This window comes from Toxorhynchites rutilus, chromosome 3 (assembly GCF_029784135.1).
Source record: "Toxorhynchites rutilus septentrionalis strain SRP chromosome 3, ASM2978413v1, whole genome shotgun sequence".
NCBI lineage: Eukaryota > Metazoa > Arthropoda > Insecta > Diptera > Culicidae > Toxorhynchites > Toxorhynchites rutilus.
Window position 1 is genome coordinate 5558387 of NC_073746.1, and position 27958 is coordinate 5586344.

At 38.6% G+C, this 27958-nt stretch overlaps 1 protein-coding gene across 3 annotated transcripts in view; it reads right to left on the minus strand.

Moving 5' to 3' along the window:
- LOC129779317 (uncharacterized) overlaps positions 1 to 27958 on the minus strand; it is a 161535-nt gene that overhangs the window by 68046 nt on the left and 65531 nt on the right. For 2 of the 3 annotated variants that reach the window (XM_055786723.1, XM_055786724.1), the window contains exon 2: positions 8427 to 8499. The exons of the other annotated variant lie outside the window; for it this stretch is intronic. The gene's annotated coding sequence lies outside the window, so the exon portion shown is untranslated. The remainder of the gene's footprint in view (positions 1 to 8426; positions 8500 to 27958) is intronic. 3 annotated transcript variants of the gene reach the window in all.

Genomic DNA, 27958 nt, shown 5'->3' on the forward strand with positions numbered 1-27958 from the left:
CTGAAGTTGGTCTTTTCTTGCTCTCTTTTTATTTTGTTTTGCTGGTCGATTGAGGAAAAGTGCCCTGCTATGAGCTCCCTTCTCTGGATTGTTGCAATCCCTGAAGCCATTGTTTAATATTGTTGAACAAATGGACGTTTGATGTGTTATTTACCGAAAATATTTCCCGTATTGTATACGAGAAGTGCGGCTGGACAAACATGGAGAATGACAGCTGTTCATTTTGAAGGCAAAAAGCGTTATTTTTCGACGATTTTTCATTTGTTTTAAAATTAACCATGTTGCCAACCCCTTCATCATCAATGCTCACTTCCCTCACGCGTTCATCGATATTTCCGAGTTCGTGCTCAACGATGCAATTCCGCAGTAACTTTGAGTCCCTCCGACTATCCACTTTGCTTTCATCGGATACTTGTGTTTTTTCAACAGTACCCGTATATGTACAGATTTGGGATATTGCTGCTGGTGGCCTGGTACTTGAACCTTCCATAGATTCACAGCACTTTTTTACACCATCACATGTACATATTGATGTAACCAACTGATGTGTATAGCCGCATATAGCTCATAGTGCCTCTTTTCGCTGTGCAAAGCGTTGCACACAAAATGATGACGAGAGAGAGAGGAGACACTTGTGTCCTATTTTCAAACATTTACAAACTGTTTTGTGTTCTTATCATGCATTCTGCTCCTCCCTCCCCATCTATTGTTATGTTTCCATGTTCGCGCTCCACCGATGTCCTTGTGTGGCAACGTGATATGATGCGTCCACCCGAACGAGCGAGATGGCAGTCGGGTGGCGTTGGATGGGGATTGAATTGCGCTGAACTGTTCAAACTCAAAATTATAAGCGCCACTTGGGCTTGCGGAAAACTCAATTGCCGAAGCGTGCCAACAACTGATACAAATATTTTTGCGGCGTGTTCAACGATATGATGGTTGCGGATGGTAGTTTTGGATATTTTTTTTCCGGTTGCTAAAATGGTATTATATTTATCAAGATACGCTTTCGTTGATGGGTCTTTCGCGAATATTGAATTTAGGCTGTATATCCTAACTAGCGTTGGTGAAAAAGATGCTTTTTCGTGTGCTACAGAGTAAAGTCTATATATAATGGGTCTTTCGTTAAAGATTTGTCAATTTTTTTAAATGAAACTATTTACGAATTCAATTGCAAACAAATCCTAATTTACTGGAGTATTCTAGTGTAGAGACACGAATTTCGGATGTTTTTTCGAATTCCATAAAAATAAAAGAAAGAATATTTCAACTATCCATTATATCATTATTTTTTCATCTATCTCTTGACAATAAAACAAAAATTATTCGAAATTGTTCAAAATATTCATAACTAGTACAGCTAAGAGCTGATGAAGTGAGAAGGTTAGAAAAAAGTTGTACCATGGCGTACATCAGGGGTTCTCAAACTATTTTGGGTAATAGACCCTTTTTCCAGAATGAATTCATACCTCAGACCCCTATAGCCTAGCTTCTTTTAGAATCTTATCTTAAGTTTTTTTTCTTACTGAATAATTATCAATTTAAAAACATTGCAGTTAGTTAAATTAGTAAACTTGACATTATTTTCTCATGGAGGCGATCTGGCGTAGTGGTAACATCCGTACCTCTTTCGCAATTCTCACTTCCGTCATTCTTCAAAAAAATGGAAGTAATGTGACAAACCAGCCAAACGTGTTAAGTCACTATCATACAGAAAAATAATTATTTTCTTATTATATTCAACAAAAAATTTAGTCAATATCAAGTGTAATTAATAATTATTAATACAAATTACTCATGAACTATGAACACATTCAAATCGCAAACCAATCTATCCGCAACTACAAAAATATCAAAAGACGGTTCAATATTAGTTAGTTAAAGTAATTAATATACTACTAAAAATGTGTAACTGTTGATTGTATAAAGTTTTTGGCGTTTTTTCATTAGTTTAGCACACAAATTTATGGAACAGTTTAGCACAGTATAGCACACAAAATTATGGAAAGACCATCAATATTCCACGTGCAGAGTTTTAAAAATATTATAATTTACCAAATTTTCGGAATCTATAAGGACGATTATCTACGTGGGTCTAAAATTTTTCAAAATCTGTTCACGTGAAGTCTGAATGACCCCGAAGTTGGTATTTCTAGTTCCGATTCGATATGTTGTTTCGTTTAGCCAGCTCGAATGCCAGTTCCTTGACATCTCGCATTGTGGTGGCGTAGAATCGATTCTACAGCTGCAGTAAATGCTTCACCAGTTTGATTTGTTGGTGGTTCTAGGAATTCCAAAACTGACTGATGCTGTCCTGATGGACATGCCGTTATCCACTGCTGCTTTAGCCATATTCAGCTTATCCAACGTCCACTGCATCCGCGACGACTTCTTTATATATCTTCGAGGCATTTGTGTGTAAAGAGACGAGCAAAAACATGGTATTTTATTTAATATGAAAATCATTCAATATCACATCGTGTGGCGCTTTTACCCCGTCGAAAATGGTCCGTCTTCCCCCCAGAGCACCTTTTGCATTGTTTCGCACTTTACACGCATTTTATATTATATTTTACATGTCTATTCACGCAGGCAGAACCGGAACAATCTACTGAAGGACTGGGATACTGGCAACTAATGGAATATACAGTTTTTGCTGGAGACATCCCTAGTTTGGTTAACTTGAAAATTAGATCACTTGCAACCGCAATGGACGAAAACTTTGTTTTGTTTACAATTTTGATGTTTCATGCGCTCAAGTGTTGCAAGGTGTTTCGAACTGATAAAAATATGCTATTAATGCTTCTTGCGTAGCATATTTGCTAAAATACTGAGGATTTCTTATAAAACTAGAAGTGGTCTATATTACCCCGCCGGGCGGTGTTACTCCGTCTTCCCCTACTTTTTTCTTTCCGTTTTGCGTACGCTCATCGTCTTGTTGAGTTTTTAAACTGGACAGTAATAATACTTTCTACTAGAATATTAGTCGTTCGTATAACAAGGTGGTTCACGTAACACAACTTATGCAAGGTCATGAATATTTCATGATGTTTTTTTTTCTAAGGGTCAATTTTCAGATCTCGTCGACCCCCAAAATCAATTTCGTTTGTGTCGACCCCTGGAAAACCGAAATCGACCACTTTGAGAAACCCTAGCGTACATGATTTCAGCCCTTATGGTTGTCTGAAGCAAAAAAATCGAACAGATTCTGAATCAGTAAAGATACCGCTATCGCATGAGCCTCGAACAAGTCAAAAACATCTTTGTAGACAAAATGGCGGCCGTCAGATAAAACAAAATGCGATTTAAAACGTTTTTTTTTACGTTTTCCGATTTTTAAAATTTCAAAAGTATAATTTTCTAGAGGTTCATACGATAGAGAGATGCCTGCAGATTGTATCCATATAAGTACGACATGAATCGGTTCAGTAGAACTTGAGATATCGTGTACGCCAGTTTGAAAAAAACAGGTTCGGGAAAAATGCGTTTGAAGTTCATTGTTATGGCCGTACCAGGTTAGATACCGCATCACCAAAATGGCTCAAACTCGGTAAATAATAGGAAGTCCTTTCTAGGGTATATTCTTGAATGCCTAAACTATAGAAATATGAAGGAAACAAATTTTGATATTTTTCAAATTTCTAGAGTAGAATACTCCCTTAAGTCAATTCATGCATTATGGTAGTAGTTATCACAGCAAATAATTATCAACATTTTGCCTAATCATCAAACGGTATACGTAGAAGTTCAGTGAGCTGGCGACGTCTATAAATGGAAATCAAATAGCCAAATGTGGACTGTTCAGAAGCTGACTGGAACCAAAAGCAAAATAGTTGAGGGTCTGTCTGTTTATACTGCTGAAAAGCACGATATCACTTCTAGGTGGATTAATTCGATTTTTTCATCATTTAACGGACATTCGTGATGAGTTCAGACCATGGATGAAAAAAATTATTCCTCTCGCGATCGATAAACCTCTACGCTTCATATATTACAAACCTGTCCATAATACCCCCACTATATGTCCATATTACCCGCATCGAAAAAAATGTTGTAGTTTTCGGTCTGTTTTGATTTCAGTAAAAATCTATGAAAAACCCGTTTTTTTGTAAAATATTTGGCCAATTGAGTAGAAAAACAGTGTATTGAATTGCAAGAAACTGCATCAAAGTTTTGGGAAACATGAGTTTCCAAAGATATAATTGAAGTTCTTCTTAACATGTCCGTTTTACCCCACTTCCCCTACCCGTTTTCTTAGACCGTGTTAGCAAAACGAATCCCGAAGTGTAAAAATACTTGTGGGTATAAAAGTATTGCCAACTTGAATGTATCTGCAATGCCGATTTTCCCAACTTCTTGGTTTCGGAATCTGTATTGGGAAAACACATTCCGATTTGAAAAAATGCAAGCGAGTACAAAAGAACCCGTAGTTTGCATCTATTTTGCAATGTCAATTTCCCCAGGCTTCATGGTTTTGAAGTCTGTGTTAGGGAAACATTCCTATTTGCAATAACGCAAACGAGTACAAAAGTACCCGCAGCTCGCATCTATTTTGCAATGCCGATTTCCCCTGGCTCCATGGTTTAGAAGTCTGTGTTAGTGAAACATCCATCCATTCCAGCGATCGTACCTCAATCGTTGCGCAATCAAAACTGAGTGGATTTCCGAGCGGCACTCACTTACATACCGATTGGTGTGATTTCAATAGCCTGTTTTGAAAGCAATTTTAGGGCTATTGAAACAAGTTTTTGGATAAAAAATTGTAAGGGGTTGTATCTAGGACACGACCGCATATTTTCGACGTACAACTACGCAATTACATTATGCAATCCACTTGTTTACCACTTCGAATTATTTTAGAATGAGTCAAAATTCTTGCAATAGATTATGTTCTTCGTTACAAATAAATTTGATAAACGACCTTTTACATTTGATATGATGCCTAGGACCACCAAAATATGTGAACGGAAGAATTGTCAAACGATCATTGTACTTTACATTTTCCTCTGAAATTATTGCAAATCTCATGTTTACGTAGTTCTCGAATCGCGAAAGTTAATTTACCTCTAGTATCTGAAATGACGATTTTCCCATGCTTCTCAGTTTAAAAGTACGTTTTAGGGAAACATATTCTGGTCTGCACAACGACAAGCGAGTACAAAAGTACTCAATACCAAAAAATACCCACGACTTGCATGTATATTTGCAAATCGAATTTCCACAGGTACATCTTCTTCTTCTTCTTTTTGGCTTTAAGAGGGTTTAAACTTTTCAGTTCATTCGCCTCTACCACAGGTACATCGATTTTGAAGTCTGGCACATAAATTTTGAAGTCCGTGTTAGGGAAACACAGCTCGGTGAGAACAAAAATACCTCCGACTTGCATGTACATTTGCATTGCGAATTTCCACATGTACACCGATTTCGAAGTCTGTGTTGGGGAAACCGTAAATCGAGCCAATCAAAACTTGGCAGTTAGGGCGTTTAGATAACGCTTGACATTTTACTGTTATTCAATTGTTCAATTCGTTAAAAATAACATTTTATTAATTGCGATAGACGCGTAGAAATATCTATCAATGTCTATCAATTGATGCAAACATCTTTCCGATCTGTTAAGAAATGTTCGAATTATAATCATTCGAAATACGGGTAGGGTTAGCACACAAATCGGCAGAACAAATATATGGGAGATAGGAAGTTCTTCCTGTTTTCATGAATTCAAACCGTTTAAAGATTAGCGAATTGTAATGTATAGCTCTTCTTCTTGGATGGCCCTGTGGAACTGTGACATGTCCCACTGTGCGTTCGGGTGGTTTAAAACTCTGTCCCTCCTACAGGGTTCAACATCTATATATTAACGGTACATAGAGGGAGAACACACGGATATTTCTACGAATAAAGCTAGCTAGAATATTCAAAAACAAACATATACTGAAAGAAAATAAAATCTAAAATGATTATAAAGACATTTAAAATGAATAAAAGAAGTAATAAGGATAGATTTAAATGACGGCATAGGGCCAACTTCACACAAACCAGAATGTATAAACAGCCAAGACAACACTACACGACACAATTCACATCACAACAGTTGGCAAGATTGTATCAGAGGTGGTGTAACCCGTCCCGAATGTAACCTGGCGGGTTTGAGAGAGTTTCGCCATACTCGATGCGGACACTTTATCTAAACCATCGGACAAAGACGCACCAACTTGAACACGTTATACGATACGGTCGAGACAGTTCGCGGAAAAGGGTAACATTGAATCCCAGAATATTGAAGTGGAGATTCCCTTCCGTTCCTTCCGAACAATCCATACCGTTTCCGGAGGAAGTTCGCGTAGCGAAAGTTTTACTGCTTCGTCGTCAATAACCATTGATGTGTCAACGAATAGTGAGGCAGAGTCGTAATCCTGTGCACCGTGCTTCGGTCAAGGAGCGGAAATAGGACGAACCAACACCAGCAGACTGAACCAGTTTACCTGAAACAGAGCCAACTACAGTGAAGCAGCGGACCGGAACCGTACCACGACAGCACGAAAATCCAGCGGCGGGCCCAAACACTTCAACACACCAACACCGTGAGTAATGTAAAAAGGAATAGGGAACTAGGGAATCAGGAAATTCAGGAATCACATAATAAATCGCCGTCGTAAACCAGAAGGAACACGTGTGTTTTCCCTATTGTATCAACCTCTTTCGGGTTAACCTAGTATAGGCTGTGATTGAGCCTTGCTAGGGCGTAACAGAGCCTTGTTACAGAACTTTTGCCGTCTCAACGTATGCATTAACTAGCGTCATTTATTAATACTTAGTTGAGATTTCTTAAGCCAAATAACACGCCTTGAATGTATTCCGAGGGGCAAGCTCTAGAATACGCGTGACCACAGTGCAAGTCTAAGGAAACTTCTCTGACGAAAAATCCCCCGGCCAGAACGGGAATCGAACCCGAACACCCGGCATGATAATGTGAGACGCTAACCGCTAACATATCAAACAAATCTTAGAGAATTTTAGATTCAATTGGTATGCAAATCATGAGAATTCGTTCACAGTGAAAATAGTTATTAACGTGTTAACTTTGTTTCATAAAAACGTGACCTGTTTTCTGATTTGGCACCCTTCCTGAAAGACGTAGTTCTACGTCAAAAAAGTAACAAGCATATAACGCGTACACATTTTATCTTTCGAATGAAGTGTTTATCATACCATGTCGTTCAGTTGTTTAGGAGCTATTAATGCTCGAAATCTCGTTCTCCAGCATAACGCTTTCGTTTTCAAAACTTTGAACTTACACCCCAGTATAGAAATAAAAGACGTAGTCCTACGTTAAAATGGTCGTTCCCCATACGCACTGATTCCGAATGAACTGATTACAATCGAACTGTTTGGAAACTAATGATGTGCACCTGAACTAAAGACATGTGGAAAGCAGGTTGCATTGGACGGAACGGATGAATACTATGAAAACGCTTGGAGAAAACTAAAAAAATATAACGATACTATCATTCACAAGCAAAATCATGTAACGCGTGACTTATTTTGTTAATGTATGCTTAATTTTGAATTAAAATGAATTCTCTTCATCCCAATTTCTTAACATTCTGGAAGTTTTGCAATGCGAGGAAATCGCTTGGATAATCGCTTGCATAAAAACATCCCTATCAAACTCTCGGAAATCTGTGGCTTTGCGTTATCCTGATGGAACACAAAACCTCTTCTTTTAGCCAGTTTTGAACGTTTCAGGTTAATCGCCAGCTTCAAACGGTACATTTGTTTACAGTAGAGATCTATAAAAATTAAAAAAAATCGAAAAATAAATCAAGTTGCACCTACTTTACTTTTGCCGTATCGACACCATACACACCAATCGAAATTTCAACTGCCTTGCTTGCATTTTCGCATTTATAAAAGCAAAAGTGTAAAATGTACCGAATTTTCTCTTTGTTGACCTCCATTGTTAACACCCTGTAACTCACAACTGAAAGGAACAAAAAACAAAAAACAGCAAAAGATTTTGTTTGTGTGAAATCTCACCTGTACGACGAGCCTATACCTGAAATTGTATGATCGATATTACGCGAGATATTGACCACTAAAGCCAGGTATCGAGAAAATAATGGATAACATTTTCCCCAACCTAATATTTAAACGCAGAAAGCTGAGACAATTCATGAATGGGATAAACCAGTGGAAAGGCAAAATGAAAAAAAAAAGTTTGTTTCGTTGCTTTCAATCCATTGTTTGGCCTATAACATGTACGTGTTATCGTGATAACAAATACCGGAATGTTTGTAAAAATTGAAAAATGTCACGAGATTTTTTTCACTGTTTGAACTACTATTAAATATGATATTTAATGGAATCTAGGTTGAAACCCTACAGAAAATATGGAAAATTGCGTGAATTAACTTATTACTTACAGAATTGTCTGATGAGAAACATACTTTTACACAAAACTTGCGATTTTCAAAGAAGAAGCACCTTTTCTTTCCCCTGTAAATTAAAAAAAAAAATTTATATACAAATTAGAAATTTTTCTATCTATTCTTACGATATCAATGCCAGGACATGAAAATCTGTGAAGCTTCCTAGGAATATTGGATGAACTGCTTTGCCGATCTTTACACCATGGTCTGCATGTCGCGAAACCGGTCAAAACATACTTGGAAACGCTGAAATGGGGGGTCCTATCCCTCCTGCCTTATTCTCCAGACATTCATCCGTCCGATTACCACCTTTTTCGATCGATGCAACATGGTCTGGTTGACCAGCACTTTTCCAATTTTGATGAAGTCAAAAATTAGATCGATTCGTGGTTAGGTCTTCGACATAAGTTTATATTCTTATAAGATCTAAAACTTTGTCGAATACGTTATATCACTTTTTTGACTTTAAACAAAATTAGGATTAATAGTAGTTTTTACAAAAAAAAACATGAAAAAGTTATTGTTAGAAAAACTTTTTCGCTGTAAAAGTGCCCATCTCGCGATGTATGGGTAACTTATTGGAAATTGCTATTCACATAATTTTTTTGTCAGTTTAAATTTTTTTTTTTTGAGAAAAATGAATTTCGAATTAAAAAAAAAATTCAGTGTAATTTTTCTTAAAAAGATTGTAGTACTTTTTATGAAAATTTAAACAATTTCCTATATTTCATCCTTTGACCAAATTTTTGTTGTCATTATAGTTTTAGAGTTATAAATTTTTGTTAAAAATAAAAAAATTGGCCCCTTTTAAAAAATATTATAATTCTTTTTCAAAAATTTCCAGTATGCAAAGTTGCTTAAATTACTAAATGTTTTTGCACTCACAACGTCACAACGCTATCTGAGATGATGCGGCAACTTGCAATACGTTGATGCAAGTTGGCATGAAGTCCGTCAACTACAGGTTCTTGGTTTCAATCAAAATTGATATTTTTCATTAAGTTAAACCTTTTATTATTTCGTGAGTGAAATATAAAAAGAACATAAAAATGAAATATTAAAAAAGACTCAAGTGTGCTTGCTCTCATTTGAACCAAATAAATCAAATGCGAAAAAATGATGTGGTGAGTACTTTATTTTGCCTGTCAGTGTTTTTTTTAACAAAATTTGCTTTTTTTTGTTACTAACGTATTTAAATTGCATGTCAATCGAATTCCCAGAGATTTTTTTGATATGCTATACATTGCAATTCCCTAACCCGTATATGGTTCTTAAAGGGTGTGTCACATCAAATTGCATCACGGAAAAAACGCTGTAGAAATTCGCCCAGTAGGCCGATCCTTTTGAAAATTTTAGACAGTAAAATAAAAACTATTAAACAACTTTTGGCATTTTCTTTTCATTCATACTTCGAGCCCAAGCCCGTATGCTCGCACCTTCCTCTTTACCCCGTCCATAAGGTTCTGTACAACGTCAGGTTGTAGTTTTTTTTTGAACAGAAATCCATTTTCTCTTGAAGTCCGCCTCCGATTTGACAACTTTTGGGTTCTTCCGGAGGGCCTGCTTCATAATTGTCCAATATTTCTCTATTGGGCGAAGCTCCGGCGCGTTGGGCGGGTTCATTTCCTTTGGCACGAAGGTGACCCCGTTGGCTTCGTACCACTCCAACACGTCCTTTGAATAGTGGCACGAAGCGAGATCCGGCCAGAAGATGGTCGGGCCCTCGTGCTGCTTCAATAGTGGTAGTAAGCGCTTCTGTAGGCACTCCTTAGGTAAACCTGCCCGTTTACCGTGCCGGTCATCACGAAGGGGGCGCTCCGCTTTCCGCAAGAGCAGATCGCTTGCCACACCATGTACTTTTTGGCAAACTTGGATAGTTTCTGCTTGCGAATCTCCTCCGGAACGCTGAATTTGTCCTCTGCGGAGAAGAACAACAGGCCCGGCAGCTGACGAAAGTCCGCTTTGACGTAGGTTTCGTCGTCCATTACCAGGCAATGCGGCTTCGTCAGCATTTCGGTGTACAGCTTCCGGGCTCGCGTCTTCCCCACCATGTTTTGCCTTTCGTCACGGTTAGGAGCCTTCTGGACCTTGTATGTACGCAGGCCCTCCCGCTGCTTGGTCCGCTGAACGAATGAACTTGACAAATTCAGCTTATTGACGACATCCCGGACCGAACTTCTCGGATCACGTCTAAACTGCTTAACTACGCGCTTGTGATCTTTTTCACTGACGGAGCATCCATTTTTGCCGTTCTTCACCTTCCGGTCGATGGTTAGGTTCTCGAAGTATCGTTTTAGTACTCTGCTGACCGTGGATTGGACGATTCCCAGCATCTTACCGATGGCCCGATGTGACAACTCCAGATTCTCGAAATGAGTGTACAGGATTAATTCACGACGCTCTTTTTCCAAATTTACGAAAAATTGACAGTGAAGCATGGCCCACGTGATCTATACACTCTAATCTGATTATAAGCGAAAGCTGAAGATATAATTCCTAAAAATTAAATTTCTACAGCTTTTTTTCCGTGATGCAATTTGATGTGACACACCCTTTATCTATATAAATAAAAATGGACCGTCAAATGTGTTAGCAAGCGCAAAACCCTTGAAACTAATCGTCCGACTTTAAGTAGCCTCTATATTGTTGTATTCATCTCTGCCCGTAGAACATATCTTTGCTCGTAAAGTTTTTCAATCCAATTTGATTACGTGTTTGCGGAATTAAGCTTCGTGTGGTAGTGGCAGCGGATTCTCTGGTGGAATCACGCGCTTTGAAAATAAAAAAATATGAATAAAAATTTACTTTTCTCGTATTCCATGTAACAGAGAAACATGTTGTTTGCAAGTGAATCAAGAGTTTCGAGCGGAAAGTGTGTCTAAAAAAATGTATATTATAATGACGAGTTTTGGTAAAAGTACTAGGAAATTTATAGTAAAATTGTAAAGGGCCAATGAGAACAATAATCAATGAAGAGTTCTGAGCTTAAATCCACGAACGTTCGCTTAGTAAGAAAACGTGAATGTTTGAAAGAACTCATATCAGAAAATTAATTTTGGGCGGGACGAAGTCCTTTTGACCTCACAACCACCCTATTTACTAGATCACTTGTCTGTCCAAATATGCATGCATGCTGTCATAGCGATGAATGCGAATATAACACCACATTATACAATTAAATTGGATCTTATAAGACGAGAGCTTTCTTTGCTGAAAGTAAAACGGAGAACGTATTTTCACGTGAAACCTTACCCGGGTGCTATGAATAATACTGAGATCGTTGGAAAAATCTCAAGCAGAACTGTCAGTGGAGAACTCAATTCAGGGGAACACAAGATGGAAGATAATAATGGCTTGTTGGATTAAAATTTTGTTTCCTACCAGTAAGGGTAAATGTCACTTTTTATGAAGTGATATTTTATTTATTAAGTTATGTTTTAGGATGTCTATATATAAACTTAAAATAAATGTTGGGTGTATTAATAATCAGAAAACGTTAGCATTAACCAGAAACAGATGACTACATGCAGCAAGTTTATTGTAAGATGCTTATCCGAATTGAACAAAAAACAAAAACGATCGACAAGACGTTATTTTTGAACCAATTCACGAAAAAAATTAGTCTTTATTTTAACTAATGAATATTCATATCTATTCATCAACTGTGGAGCGGGATCGCTTCTAATTAGCACACCCAATATCCGTTGCAGAATTTGCTTCCCACCCGGACTGAATCACACATTTCAGCACCGACTGAATGATGCACCAAATAACAACCCGTGAATCGCATCATTCCGATCTTAATAAACAACATCCGTTGGACCGAGTCAGCTGGAGCAGTCGTCTTCACCGTAAGAAACACATCTAATCAATTTGTGCCGACCTATGAGTGTAAAGAGTCACAATATTTAACCTCAAATATTGTAGACCACTTAATTGGTCGTAATTGAAATAATGGAATAAATTTGATTGCTCACACTAGCCGATGCGCCAGTACCGACTCCGAGAGCGGGTCCGATGTTTATCTTGTTCGTCTTCGTTTGATGCCAATACACCGAGCGGCACGATTTTCGCGATTTCTTCTCGATCTACAGCCGCTTGGCCCCTTCGGACCATCTTGGTCATCAATTAAACTCCATCACCAGTACACCGAATGGTTTGCGGAAGGAAATCATTCACTCTTCTCACCCATCGAGATGAAATCAGCATTCAATGGGCGCACAATAGAGTACGCCACTTCCTAATCAAACATGATTATTTTAATGATTTGGAAAGCAACACAACACGCCCTGCTTCCCGACCGCCCAGCAGGAGTCCGATGCTACAGCTGATGATCCCTCCGGACTTACGGCCACAGCATCCACCAGCAGTGTCCTCTATCGATTGCCACAACGACGGATTTTGATACGTTCTGTTTTGTTACTTTTAATGATGTCGAGGACAACGAAAGCGTGTGTGTCACCTTCCTTGTCGCCACCGCCGCCATCGCCACATCATCTCGTTCGCTACTAAATGGGTGCCGAAACGGGATTTCCCACCCCACGCAAACAATAATAACGCATAACGCATCATTATTTTTGTTTCTGTTTCGAATTTACCAACAATCCGAAGCGAAAAAAAAAGGGGTTGAATGTGTCGTTCGTGCCGAAGGTGGCCCAATCAGTCTTCCCTCAGACGTTATTTTTTTTCGCTCATCCTATCGCACGTTTCGATAGGATCAGTCGGGCTCAGGAGCTGCACGTGTCCCATTTGTATTCATAACTTGTTTTCGGTGCAATAAACGATCATTGAATGCTTATCTCGCAGTATTTATGTGCGTTTAAGCAGAGTTTTAACGAGTGGCAAAAGAATGACTTAATCAATGATTTCCTGCGAACGTTTTGGGTTTGTTTTTGTATGGTTTTGGTAGGGTGGTTCCAGTGGGGTTATTTGGGAATTGAATACGGACTTATTTTTTGTACATTTATTGTGTATTTTCTTCTGAAATAATTCCGAATTATGAACGATATTTTCTTCTGTAACTTATAACAAAATTACGTTTAATTTGAAAATTCATTTTTTTTTTATTTCGAAACATTTATTTATGTTTATGTTTTTAACTGAAGAATAGAAGTTCTGTCTTATAGATTTTATAAAAATGGAGACTTCAATTTCTAATTTTCACCAGATTATTCCGAAATCATATGAAATAATATAAAAAAAATCCAACGTTAACTAATACACGGAAGTCGCTTTTTACGCGGTTATTTATAACGCGGCTGTTTTTTACGCGGATTTCGGAATTTACGCGTTTTTTTACGCGGCACGTATCAACCGCGAAAAACGTGACTCCAGTGTAAACAGATTTGTGCTAGTTAATGATACTTTTCACGAAATAAGATTGTATTGTATCACTGATTAGTAGCTGAGAAATTAAAGGAGAAACAGATATCACGATTGTAGCATGCAAAAAAATCAGGTAATCAATTGTTAGAATATGGGTTGCATTTCAAACTAATAATTCACTGTTTGTTAGATTTTTACACGGATTTTGAAATTTACGCAGTTTATTTTTACGCAGATTTTGGAATTTACGCGGTTCTTTTTTACTTTTTGGGTTTTGCGCGTTTTTACGCGGTTTACTTTCACGCGGGTTTTTACGCGCCCCGCGTAAAAAGCGACTCCAGTGTCATTGCTGGACTTACCACTCAAAAAATTATAGCGGCTAATCTGGAAGACCACATTGTTGACGTAGAACTATGAAAATATTTCATCCAGTTCGCATGTTCATTATTAGTTCAAAAATTACTAATTAGAAAATTGAAACAAAACTTGCAATTTAATTCTTTGGTAAAAAGCCTAGGTTTCCTCGAAAAGGGCCGATGATTTCCGCATTTCGTCGCCTGGAATGCATCGGAACCCAAAATGAATCTTAGAAATCTCGCTTTATACAAGGTACATTGACTTTCTTACAAAAAAGTTACAAATGTATACACAAATCGGCACTATAATAAACCGAACTTACTTAAATAACAATAAGTTCTCCGCCACAGAATTCAAAATACCTTACATACTTTAAATGCTTTCACAGTAACTTAAATGTTTTCAAAGACAAAGACACATCTTTAGATCTGGCATCACTGTTACAATGTGTTACAATGTTACGTATCCTTTGTTCCTTTGTATCCTAGAGAAAGTTCTCTGACACAATGAAATACAATGAGTAGCTTTGGTTGGTAAGTTGCAATTTACGAGTACGTGGGTACAGTTGAATACAAAATAATTAAGTGAGTGGATGACCTTCAAATTATTTGGGCTTCAAACTTCTTCAATTCATTCACCTCTAGCCTTAAAAGGGCTAATTTGGAAATCTAGACCTATACTCTAGGTAGCGAAAAAAATAAAAGAGTGTTCGAATTTTTTTTTTACATATTCAAGTTTTAGACCTGGCTGTTAAATATAGTTCAGTGTTAAAACCTTCCTGGCTCATGATTCGCTATTGGAATGTCAACAATTTCAATTATTAATTCAATAGGAGGCAATTAACGTTGCACCCATTTGAAGATATGAAGAAGAAAGTAAACCGGATAGTACAAAATGAACCGGACACAATAAAATATAAGATGTCCGCCCCGGGTATGAATAAAGGAATGTTGTCATTGGTCACTTTCATCGGGAATTACAAGAACGGTCAAAATCTAAAAAAGAACCCAGAATTTTCGAAGCAATTCGAGCTCGACACATGTTATGCGTACCTGACAGCGAACTGAAAAAGTGGATTCGACAAACTGACAACTACTAAGTTTCAGAAAAGTAACTTTTGCTTAAGATACCAAGATATCCGTAGATGAAGACCGCTGAAATTAATCCTAATTTTTTTTTTTTTTTATTAAATCGTTTATTTTTACAGGCTCAGTTACATAAGTTTAAAGGAGCCAAACTCCTGACTGTATTGTTACAAGTATATATAAACATTTTTCCTTAATTCTAATGTTAATGGTGTAGAAAACCGATTACTCGCGGTCTACTCGAGTTTAGAAGGGTGACATATTTTCTTCAGGAAAAGGAAGGGATAAAAGGATATGTTGACAATGTTCACTCTCACATTCACACTCACATTCATTACACTCAATTCTTAAGCCTATCTTATATCTAAAATGTTTTTACAGTTCACCTTATTCTATTGTTAATAAGAAGGGATTTGATTTCTCGCGAAGAAAAAGGAAAAGGAGAATATAAGGATATAAGGACAATCACACACGAAGATCGATAACTTTTAGGAAGACATATATTTGGGACATGTAATCAAGGTCTAAACCAGCCAACACATCTCTCACCGGCACATTGGGCTGCCTTCCTCTAGCCCGAAGAGAGTTTTCTAAATTCGATCTGGCAACAAGATACTCCTCGCACGACCAAACAACGTGTTCGACGTCGTGGTAACCTTGGCCGCAGACACAGATATTGCTGTCGGCAAGATCAAAACGAAAGAGTAGCGCGTTTAACGAACAGTGATTGGACATGAGTCGGGAGAAGGTGCGAATAAAGTCCCGACTCAAGTCCAGACTTTTGAACCATGGTTTGAGGCTAACCTTAGGGATAATTGAGTGGAGCCACCGGCCCAATTCATCTTCGTTCCATTTTCGTTGCCAGTTAACGATGGTATTTTTACGAACTAAAGAATAAAATTCATTGAAGGCGATTTGACGCTGATAAATTTCGCCTTCAATTGCACCTACCTTTGCTAATGAGTCAGCCCTCTCATTACCCGGAATTGAGCAATGTGAAGGGACCCAGACAAAGGTAATGACATAACAGCGTCTGGATAAAGCACTCAAAATTTCTCGTATTCTCTCAAGGAAGTACGGCGAGTGCTTTTCCGGCCTCACTGAACGGATAGCTTCGACAGAGCTAAGACTATCCGTTACAATGTAATAGTGTTCAACAGGTCGTGAGGCGACGCTGTCCAGCGCCCAGTGTATTGCTGCCAATTCAGCAATATACACTGAGCAAGGATACTGAAGACTGTGTGAGGTGCTAAAAAAATTGTTGAACACTCCAAATCCTGTGGACTCATTCATAGAGGACCCATCAGTAAAGTACATATTATCACAATTGACACGCCCATACTTTGCTTCGAAAATCGTAGGAACGATCCCCGATCGATGATAATCTGGAATTCCATGGATATCCTGCTTCATGGACAGATCAAAATGTACAGAGGAATTGATGTAGTCAGGAAAACAAACACGGTTGGGAATATACGAAGAAGGATCAACCTGCATGGAGACGAATTCATGATATGAGCTCATGAATCCAGAATGAAAATTTAGCTCGATCAGCTGCTCAAAATTTCCGATCACCAATGGGTTCATGACCTTACACCGGATGAGGAACCGAAGAGATAATAAATTGAAGCGATCTTTTAGTGGGAGTAGGCCTGCCAAAACCTCGAGACTCATGGTATGCGTTGAGGGCATACATCCCAACGCAATACGGAGACAAAGATACTGAATTCGCTCGAGTTTAATGAGGTGTGTTTTGGCAGCTGATTGAAAACAGAAACTGCCATACTCCATCACTGAGAGAATAGTTGTTCTATACAACATTATAAGATCTTCGGGATGGGCTCCCCTCCAGGTGCCGGTAATTGTACGGAGAAAGTTTATTCTTTGTTGACATTTTTTACTCAGATACCTAATATGGGCCCCCCAAGTGCATTTGGAGTCGAACCAGACCCCAAGATACTTGAATGACATAGCATGAGTGATCGGTTTACCCAAAATTTGAAGCTTTGGTTTTGCTGGTCTATGCTTCCTAGAAAAAACCACCATCTCTGTTTTCTCCGTGGAGAATTCGATCCCTAGCCCAATGGCCCAGGTTGAAAAATTGTTCAAAGTATCTTGTAAGGGTCCTTGCAGGTCGGATTCGTTTGATCCTATTAATCCTAATGATGTCAATAATTGGATTGCATTGGATGTGTTACAGTTCATCATGATCATGATCCAGTTCATCGGTTCCAAATATTACAGTGAACTTGAAGCCGTTTCTAACCGTGTACATTTCAGTGGCTTCTTGTGGCGAGGCTTATCAGAGTTGAAATTAATTATAAATTTGCGGTTAATGATGAGTCAAACATATTTAACATTTTGAGCCTCGTACTGGTATTGCTGCACATTCCATTAAGCCCGCAACAAGAGAGCACAGTATCAGTGTCGTTCTAAGCTCCCAAAGATATTTATTTGATAAGATTTATTTGAGTCACGTTTCGACATCAACAAATAAACCATATTTTATTTATTTTCTTATTTTGTGACTGTCAGTCCCAGTGACCAACGCGTGAAGATTTTGTGATTTCTTGTTCGTCCTATCTAATGTTATAATAAATACGTTAGTTGTTTAGTTAAGTTTGATTTTTCATTTATAAACGAAAACTAAGTATTATGGAGGGGTGACACCCTAATAACCCGCCCCGGGTGTCAGCTGGTCACGCTGCGCCACTGTTTGGTACAGAGAAAAAATCGTCAGGGAATTAGAATACCCATTACTTGTCCTTCATTGATTGCGGATTATAATAAAAATATGAATGCCGTTGATAAATTCAATCAATTGTTGTCTAGTTACAGGTCAATGTGCTGATGGATTTGTTGCACAAGCATTGATAAATAAAAATATATCCAAATCCAAATCACTACCAGTAGAAATAAGTAAATCTAAACCAACAGTTTTATTAGAAATTAGAAGAAAAGATTCAAAGCATCAACCGATGTGCAACACAAAAAAACATGAGGTTCGCACATTATGGTCTTGTACTGTATGCAAAGTACCGCTGTGCTTTGGTAAAAATATGTGTTTTAATAAATACCATTCATGAGCATGCTCATTTAGCATTCTTCTCATGCTGCACGATGGGACTATCAGAGTCCCACCTTATAATAAATAACACAATTGAAATATTTATATATTTTTGTATTTTTATATCATTGTATATCTTTATCAATAAAAACACACCAATTTATTTCAATTTTGAATGGTATAAAATATAATAAAATTAATGTGACTAGAGCCATGGTAATGCAGTGTTGATTTAGCAAAAGTCTTCTATACTATCCCGCACATTTTAGTTATTGATAATTGGAAGTACACATGCTTTTCAGATTCAATACCGTTTTCATCGAACAACGGATCGTCGAACATTGCGTAGTACTGGGAGACGAATCCTTTCCCGATTTCCTCGTATTGCAGGATTGAGTGCCATACTAGTTTTTTTTTATTTTGCTCTTCTTGTTCCTCCAACAATGTTGTATTATCGGTGCAGTTTCGAACAGTTCGGCTGCTGGCTGCGTGTTCCGGCCCGAGCAATGGACATAGATGACCGCAAGATTGTTTGATTATTCGCATGTGCAACAATGTTCAATGAGCAGCAGTGCCCGCAGTGAGGTTCAGAATTATTTTGAGAAATTTATTCTGAACGTGTCGGAGTCCAAGTCTGTCTGTCCTGGCACAGCACCTCCAGACAGGAACCACTTGCTGAATTGCAGGGTAAATGACATAATTCAGACAAAGTGTACAATTTCTGCCAATCAATGAATCCAACGACAGGAGCAGAATTTTAAATTTCGTGACGATTGTATTAATGTGAGATCTAAAAATTAGATGACTGTCAAGAGTGAGTCCTCAGTGAACCATTTCTCTGGACCATCCGACCGAACCGAATTTTTAAATTATCAGTCGGAACAAGTCTGGGAGATCTCTAATGCGGGAATAGAGTAACCTGAGTCTTCACCAAAAATATAAAAAAATCAACGGAGATCCACCCTAGCCGCACTCTAAAGTGTCAAACATGTGGTTGGGAAACAAAACGAACAAAAAAAAAAGCTTTCCATCACGCGCTGTGGCACGAGGACAATATTTTGCTACTCGTGCTCTTTTTTCCACGTCCACACTCTCGAGCGCGCCCCATTTATGCAAACTACGGTTGTTTTCTCCTCGGATGATAACAATCGGCAAGTACGCGCACGTGCTTATCGCCATGTTTGACAACAAGGCCAAAACTGAATTTGCGAGAGATCGGATGAACCGGATGCGAGATGCAGGAAGAAGATTGATCATGGACCACGCGACTCGTGTCGCATCGCTCCACAGGATATCGGCGTCGGCTGGCGGAGAGCCGTTCGAGTAGGGAGTTGTTACAAATAAGAGTTTAAACGAAGGTTTGCGAATCAGCCAGAAGTGTCAATCATAAACGGTTATCGTAACCGAGCGATGTTCCCTTCCGCAAGGTCGTCTTCTTATTTGGTGCCAAGCGTGACACGAACGTCGTTGTTTGTTTAATTTAGCCATTAGGATGAGTATATCGCTCTGATCGTCATCCGTGCTGATAAAATGTGCTAATTAACTCGTTGTTCCCCTCAAGAGATTTCTATCTGAACGACACTTTATTTAATACCAGGAAAATGCGTGTCTGTTGGTAAGAAAAAAACAATTTGTAGTTTCAAACGTTAACTCTTCGAACCCAGCTATGTTCCAGGAATAATCAAATATGCGTGTAATTTTTCAAGTGGGCGCGTGTGCGCATCCTTTGAAATTCGAGGATCTTGCCGAGGTTTAAACTTTCTTTCTACGTTATTCCGATTCCAAAGAAGTCAGAATGATCGATGGGTTGAAGCTGCTGTCCGCGCTTCGGTGAAACTCTATCAATGAAAACCATAATGTTGGCCTCATTTTGAACATTGAAAACTATCCACCAGATCTGATTTCTAAATCATCATAAAAACTATCTCCAGAACGATGAATGGACGCAGTCACAGCTAAATTTTCATTCATGCGATCGAATGTCGCTTACTAGCGCAGCGCTCGTGGAAGACAAAGTTTAATTGAGAAAGTCGAAAAGTCAACCAAGTTAATGCATCTTCCAATTAAATTCACATCTAACGGCCTCTTCTTACGCAAATCATGATTGGAACTGCGCCTCCGCTTCTGTTTCGCCGTCATTAAAGTGAAAGCGCATACGCTTGGGCATTGTAAGTTTGTGGGCAAGCGCGTATTTGTGTCCAGCAAGTCCTGTTGTTTATTCCCCACGCAATTGTGCCTTCTGATGTGTCTTGAATAATCTCTTTATTATTTATTTCAATTAAACATTATTACGCTGCCTGTGGCTGAGCGTCGATTTGAGTGGGAAGATGTTCTCACAAACGACTGCTGCTGCTGCTGCTCGAAATGAGACTGCCCGAAGCCCCTTGCGATCCAAAGTCTGTCGCAACGTACATGTGATATAATTTAATTGAACCGGAACGGATTAATTGACAGTGCAGCGCAGTTGGGACCAAATCGGTGGCAGTTTCTTATTGTGACAATGAATGGAATCGTTCTCATTCACAGGATTTGTTGGTGAATGAAGTTTTTTTTCGTGAACCTATCCCAAAAACTGCCCAGAAATTCTCACCAACGACGGATAATGTCCGGCAGCATTTCACCTGCAAATGAACAGCTCCTGGATTAGCTGGAGTTGATCCGATTCCGAATGTTGGATATTTGTTTCCGAAATTGGTTTTTATTTCCTTCCTTGGCTGCACACCGGAAATATGATAAAAAAGAATCTATGGAAGGTAAAAACACACAATGAATACCGGTCAGACGAAAACATGCAAATAGTAGTCCGCTAGCTTAGGTTTGATTGTATGTATAATTGATGAAATTGTTAGACAAATAAACATGTTTCTTTTGTAGACTTGGGAAAATATTTGTTTTGCAAAATCGAATGAAAATAATTTATATTCAAATGCTAACGCACTAAAATATTCGCACAAATGAAGCGGATGTTTGAAGGCTTGCAGGTGTTTGAAGCATTTTTCACCTATAATAAAGTGTATTCGTTTGGCCACCTGGGTCATTCGTTATTATTTTTTTTGCGCATTGTATCGTTTTGAATATTTTCTCCCCTTCAATTACGAGCGTTTCACATATGTTACGTATGTGCTCGAATGTTGTTGCTAGGAACGGACAGATGCTACGTCAATTCTCATTAACACATCTATTGTAATGAACTTGATATGGTTTGCATAGGTGGTATCCATGGCTGAAGGCTGGCAAAAATCACATACTGAATATTTCCGAAATATTTTGTTCAAATTACCCAATTATTTTTAAAACCAATCCTGATGTCAAGGTCACAAAACGTTATGAAATGTTTTGTTGAAACATTTCCTTAAACGTTAGCTTTCCTTAATTTTTTAGCGGAAAATTTCAAAACATACTTTTGGGTTGGAATTGATCAATCTATTTTATTCATTATTATCTAATGTAATATGCACGAAAATGTATAAAAATTCACTTATTTCTTCACGTATGATTAAAGAAATGACGATTTAAGTGTTTGAGGGTACCAAATCCGATTTAATCCACCTAAAGGTGTATTTGTGCCTTTCTCATATCTCGATCTGAAGTTTGAGCTGCGGGTCATTCGGAGACCGTCCGGGTTATCCCAATGTGACCATAAATCCTTGAAATGGCTAGGAATCTTGAACAGATTTTTTTCTGATAAGGATTTCTTATAACAGTGATGAGATTGTTGTGGATATATTGTAATAATTTTAATGCTGGTTGAGTAAAGGGTGTGTCACATCAAATTGCATCACGGAAAAAAAATTGGCTGTAGAAATTCGCCCAGTAGACCGATCCTTTTGAAAATTTTAGACAGTAAAATAAAAACTATTAAACAACTTTTGGCATTTTCTTTTTATTCATACTTCGAGCCCAAGCCCGTATGCTTGCACCTTCCTCTTTACCCCGTCCATAAGGTTCTGTACAACGTCAGGTTGTAGTTTTTTTTTGAACAGAAATCCATTTTCTCTTGAAGTCCGCCTCCGATTTGACAACTTTTGGGTTCTTCCGGAGGGCCTGCTTCATAATCGCCCAATATTTCTCTATTGGGCGAAGCTCCGGCGCGTTGGGCGGGTTCATTTCCTTTGGCACGAAGGTGACCCCGTTGGCTTCGTACCACTCCAACGCGTCCTTTGAATAGTGGCACGAAGCGAGATCCGGCCAGAAGATGGTCGAGCCCTCGTGCTGCTTCAATAGTGGTAGTAAGCGCTTCTGTAGACACTCCTTAAGGTAAATCTGCCCGTTTACCGTGCCGGTAATTACGAAGGGGGCGCTCCGCTTTCCGCAAGAGCAGATCGCATGCCACACCATGTACTTTTTGGCAAACTTGGATAGTTTCTGCTTGCGAATCTCCTCCGGAACGCTGAATTTGTCCTCTGCGGAGAAGAACAACAGGCCCGGCAGTTGACAAAAGTCCGCTTTGACGTAGGTTTCGTCGTCCATTACCAGGCAATGCGGCTTCGTCAGCATTTCGGTGTACAGCTTCCGGGCTCGCGTCTTCCCCACCATGTTTTGCCTTTCGTCGCGGTTAGGAGCCTTCTGAACCTTGTATGTACGCAGGCCCTCCCGCTGCTTGGTCCGCTGGACGAATGAAATTGACAAATTCAGCTTATTGGCGACATCCCGGACCGAACTTCTCGGATCACGTCTAAATTGCTTAACTACGCGCTTGTGATCTTTTTCACTGACGGAGCATCCATTTTTGCCGTTCTTCACCTTCCGGTCGATGGTTAGGTTCTCGAAGTATCGTTTTAGTACTCTGCTGACCGTGGATTGGACGATTCCCAGCATCTTACCGATGACCCGATGTGACAACTCCGGATTCTCGAAATGAGTGCACAGGATTAATTCACGACGCTCTTTTTCGTTCGACGACATTTTTCCAAATTTACGAAAAATTGACAGTGAAGCATGGCCCACGTGATCTATACACTCTTATCTGATTATTAGCGAAAGCTGAAGATATAATTCCTAAAAATTAAATTTTCTACAGCGTTTTTTCCGTGATGTAATTTGATGTGACACACCCTTTAAGAGTAAGTATCAAGAATTTGAATAAGAAAAGAACATCAATAAATTCCTTTCTCGTTTGATCTATGACAGCGCGGTTCGCGCTCAAACGAAGCCCATCCCAGGTTCCACTATTCGTCGAAGGCCTCCCAATCCATGGTGGGATAGCCAGTGTTCCAAGCCTTATGGAGATAAATCGAATGCATTTAAAGCTTTTCGGAAACGTGGAACCCCTGAAAATTTTCAAACGTATTTAGCCCTTGAAGATCAATTTAAAAACTTAATCAAAGGGAAAAAACGTGCTTATTGGCGAAATTTCGTGGGAGGTTTGTCACGAGAAACGTCAATGACAAAATTATGGAAAGTGGCTCGAAACATGAGAAATCGCTCTTCAACGAATGAAAGCGAAGAATATTCACATCGATGGATTTTTAATTTTGCACGGAAGGCTTGTCCTGATTTCGCTCCTGTGCAAAAAATTGTTCGAGATATACCACAAGATAGGTGCGATCTTGATTCCGAGTTTTCGATTGTAGAATTCTCTCTTGCTCTGCTTTCATGTAACAATTCTGCTCCGGGATCGGATAGAATTAAGTTCAACTTGCTGAAAAACCTCCCTGATGTGGCGAAACATCGCTGGTTGAATTTATTCAATTGGTTTCTGGAGCATACTATTGTTCCAGATGATTGGAGACAAGTACGAGTTATAGCTATTCAAAAACCCGGAAAACCCGCGTCCGACTTCAATTCGTACCGCCCAATAGCAATGCTGTCTTGTATACGGAAATTGTTGGAGAAAATGATCTTGTTTCGCCTTGATCGATGGGTTGAAACGAATGGCCTACTCTCAGATACACAATATGGGTTCCGCAGGGGCAAGGGGACGAATGATTGTCTTGCGTTGCTTTCTTCAGAAATTCAAATGGCTTACGCCGGAAAAAAACAAATGGCTTCAGTATTCTTGGATATAAAGGGGGCCTTTGATTCTGTTTCAATAGAGGTTTTGACAGACAAATTACACTCTCGGGGTCTGCCGCCTCTATTGAATAATATGTTATATAACTTGCTTTGTGAGAAACATTTGAACTTTTCTCACGGAGATTCGGCAGTAAGTCGGTTCTCTTACATGGGCCTCCCCCAGGGCTCATGTTTAAGCCCCCTTTTGTACAACTTCTATGTAAGCGACATCGACAATTGCCTTACACAAAATTGCAGCCTAAGACAACTTGCAGATGATGGAGTGGTGTCTGTCGTAGGATCTAACGAATCCGACCTGCAAGGACCCTTACAAGATACTTTGAACAATTTTTCAACCTGGGCCATTGGGCTAGGGATCGAATTCTCCACGGAGAAAACAGAGATGGTGGTTTTTTCTAGGAAGCATAGACCAGCAAAACCAAAGCTTCAACTTTTGGGTAAACCGATCACTCATGCTATGTCATTCAAGTATCTTGGGGTCTGGTTCGACTCCAAATGCACTTGGGGGGCCCATATTAGGTATCTGAGTAAAAAATGCCAACAAAGAATAAACTTTCTCCGTTCAATTACCGGCACATGGTGGGGAGCCCACCCCGAAGATCTTATAATGTTGTATCGAACAACTATTCTCTCAGTGATGGAGTATGGCAGTTTCTGTTTTCAATCAGCTGCCAAAACACATCTCATTAAACTCGAGCGAATTCAGTATCTTTATCTCCGTATTGCGTTGGGATGTATGCCCTCAACGCATACCATGAGCCTCGAGGTTTTGGCAGGCGTACTCCCACTAAAAGATCGCTTCAATTTATTATCACTTCGGTTCCTCATCCGGTGTAAGGTTATGAACCCATTGGTGATCGGAAATTTTGAGCAACTTATCGAGCTAAATTTTCACTCTGGATTCATGAATTCATTTCATGAATTCTTCTCCATGCAGGTTGATCCTTCTTCGTATACTCCCAACCGTGTTTGTTTTCCTGACTACATCAATTCCTCTGTACATTTTGATCTATTCATGAAGGAGAAAATCCATGGAATTCCAGATTATCTTAGATTGGGGTTCGTTCCTACGATCTTCAATGCAAAGTATGGGCGTATCAATTGTGATAATATGTACTATACTGATGGGTCCTCTATGAATGAGTCCACAGGATTTGGAGTGTTCAAAGTATTTTTTAGCACCTCACACAGTCTTCAGAATCCTTGCTCGGTATATATTGCTGAATTGGCAGCGATATACTGGGCGCTGGACAGCGTCGCCTCACGACCTGTTGAACACTATTACATTGTAACGGATAGTCTTAGCTATGTCGAAGCTATCCGTTCAGTGAGGCCGGAAAAGCACTCGCCGTACTTCCTTGAGAGAATACGAGAAATTTTGAGTGCTTTATCCAGACGCTGTTATGTCATTACCTTTGTCTGGGTCCCTTCACATTGCTCAATTCCGGGTAACGAGAGGGCTGACTCATTGGCAAAGGTAGGTGCAATTGAAGGCGACATTTATCAGCGTCATATCGCCTTCAATGAATTTTATTCTTTAGTCCGCAAAAATACCATCGCTAACTGGCAACGCAAGTGGAATGAAGATGAATTGGGCCGGTGGTTTCACTCGATTATCCCAAAGGTTAGCCTCAAACCGTGGTTCAAAAGTCTGGACTTGAGTCGGGACTTTATTCGCACCTTCTCCCGACTCATGTCCAATCACTGTTCGTTAGATGCACTACTCTTCCGTTTCAATCTTGCCAGCAGCAATCTCTGCGTTTGTGGCCAAGGTTATCACGACATTGAGCACATTGTTTGGTCGTGCGAGGTGTATTTGGCCGCCAGATCGAATTTAGAAAACTCCCTTCGGGCCCGAGGAAGACAGCCCAATGTGCCGGTGAGAGATGTGTTGGCTCGGTTAGACCTTGATTACATGTCCCATATATATGTTTTCCTTAAAGCTATAGATCTTCGTGTGTGATTGTCCCTACATCCTTATATCCTCCTTTCCTTCCTTCGCGGGTAATTCGTCCCCTTGCTATAAATATTAGAATAAGTTGAAATGTAAATACACTATAGATATACGAATAGATTTAACAAATGAGTGTTCATCAACATTGTTACAATTTCCTTATATCTCATCCTTCTCCTAAAAATATGTCACCCTCCTAAACTCGAGTACACCGCGAGTAATCGATTTTCCACCTTACTAACCATAGATGTAAGAAAAATTGTTTATATATATAGTTTTAAATTATATTTAAGAATTCGGCTCCTTTAAACTTAAGTAACTGAGCCTGTAAAAATAAACGAATTAATAAAAAAAAATCAATAAATTATTTTCATTCAAAATAAAAAAATAATAGAACTGTCTTCAGGGATGATAATCTAGGAGACAGCTAAGATTTTCATAACTGGTCATAAACATTCCAGTAATAAAACCTTATTTTTAATTATGCATGAATGATATTAATTATCTGTTTTGTTATGATCTATCTTGTATTAATGAATTTTCTAACATCCGATATTCGGCCGGATAGGCCGGATATTCGTTTCATCTTTACTTTAAATTCTTTGTGAGACTTCGATTAAAATTTTTTAAAATTATGTATTTAATCAAAATTCGGGCAATTTTCTAAAAGATACTCATATCACACATTTTTGTTACCATTTTTGAGTGGAAGATATCCTCTGACTTCACATTAGTCAGCGTCCCACATTGACTATGAATCTCATTTGACTTGGAATATCCTGGTTATCACAATAACTATCGTTCGTAAATGTGATGAAAATGCAAAAAAGAAGATTATAGATAGTGCTTGTATCAGTGTTCAATGATAATTTTTTTTCTGTGTTATAGTCATTTTCTCGCACGTGAGCCACACTGTTTTTTTTTTTACATTTTGGTTGGTTCGTCACTTTTAATTCCATTCTTGGAAGAATGTCGGGAGTGAGAAATGAACTCGTGACCCTTAGTGTGAGATGTACGGATGTCATCACTACGCCAGATCGCCTCCAATATTAAAATTACAAATCCGATATATAAAAAAACAAAAATAATATAAAATGAATATGAAATAAATAAATAAGTTAAAGGAGAAACATTTTGTAGGATTGGTGAGAAGCTAGAAAGAAATTCCACACCAAATCAGCCATTGGCATGGAAGTGTCTAAAATAGTACAGCGCGGACTCGATTATATACCGTTTTTGATTTCTTTTCACTGTATATACAGCCATCCCATGCCAAAGCGATAAAGTGGTTCTCAGATTTTCGTGGGAAGTGGAAATTTTATTTCTTTGTCGCAAACCATTAGACCCGTATTTTTTTTTTTTTTTTTTTTTTTTTTGTTAGACTATTTCCATTTTAGAGGGTGGTCCAAAAAATCAAAATTTTCCACTTTTTTCAAAAAATTACGTTTTTCAAAAATTCATAACTTTTGAACTACTAAGCCGATTCAAATGATCGATATATCAAATTAAAGCCAATTAGCTGATCTTTTTTGCAGAAATACCAGAGTTGCACAAAATTTTAATTTTGGTTTCGTTATTAATGATTGTATTTGTTTTTTATAGTTTTCATGGTCTCGGGACCAAACGCGCTATAATATTTTTTTTTTTGGAAATCTGTGAATTTTTTACATGATATTTCAAAACCAGATAGGTGTTTTTTTCGTTATTAAGTCATGATTTTTCA